The following is a 1050-nucleotide window of genomic DNA, read 5'->3' on the forward strand; positions in this document are numbered from 1 at the left end:
TTTCAGACAGTTCAGTCCTGACTCTGCAATCCTACAAAGCCCCAGACACAGACTGTGACCAGGCTCAAGAGTGATTTTGAGGTTAAACTTCTATTTTGCCTATTTCACTTCCTACCTTTGAGATTTTTCACAACCGTGCGATTCCGACATGGAACCAAACCTCTTTTTAAATACAAGCATTCAAAAATGCTGTAAAAGGTATACATTTGGCTTTTATCAGTTAGAGGTGGAGAAAATATCAGCCACAAAAAGCCAGCTGGAAATGTAAGTTAGCCTTATGGAGAGCAAGGCCAATTTCTGCAGTGACAATCATGCAGCTTCTTAACTGAACTGTATGGGAGACACCATCTTCCTGGCAGTGCCGCCAGGTAACGAGCTGGGATTTTTGGCCTGAGAATAGACTATTAATGATTTAATTTATTGTTTGTCAAACATGCAGTACATGTCAGCATCACCAGCAAAACCTTTTTACGGCCACAGACAATCCCGCTGAAGGGACAGTGGCAGTTGTGGGAAGGTGCTGCTGCAGACAGAAACAAGGCGAGGAACCATTTAACGCTTGGACTCGCAGAAAGCTGCCCGCCTTTGATTACGCGACGAGCAAAACGATGGGCGAAGGCTCTCACACGTGGCGACGACCCACGCCAGGGCAATCCCGAAGAACCCCGGGCTGGTTCACCTGCAACCTGTCGCTAAGCCCTGTGGGTCGCAGGCAGCCGAATAACGATTCAATCCATCTCCGGCCCGTTTTCTGAATCCTTTGGGCAGCGAGCACCGCTACGAGCAGGCAGAGCTCCCGCCTGCGGGCCTCTGTGCGCCGGGGTCGCTTCTTCCAGCCTCTCCTGTGAACGCAAGCCCGAGGTGCTGGCCGAAGCCAGGCCTGGGCTTCTCCCTCAAGGCCGCCTCGGCTCGGCTCGGCTCGGCTCGCCCAAGGCAGCTCCCGCCGCCGAGGCGGGTCTCGGAGCGGCGGAGCCGGGCCCCGGCGCGGCCTCGCCTCAGGGGCCGAGCCCCCGCCGCGCCTTCCCGGGCGGGCGAAGGGCATGCCGGGAA

Source organism: Haliaeetus albicilla, chromosome 27, assembly GCF_947461875.1.
Source record: "Haliaeetus albicilla chromosome 27, bHalAlb1.1, whole genome shotgun sequence".
Classification (NCBI taxonomy): domain Eukaryota; kingdom Metazoa; phylum Chordata; class Aves; order Accipitriformes; family Accipitridae; genus Haliaeetus; species Haliaeetus albicilla.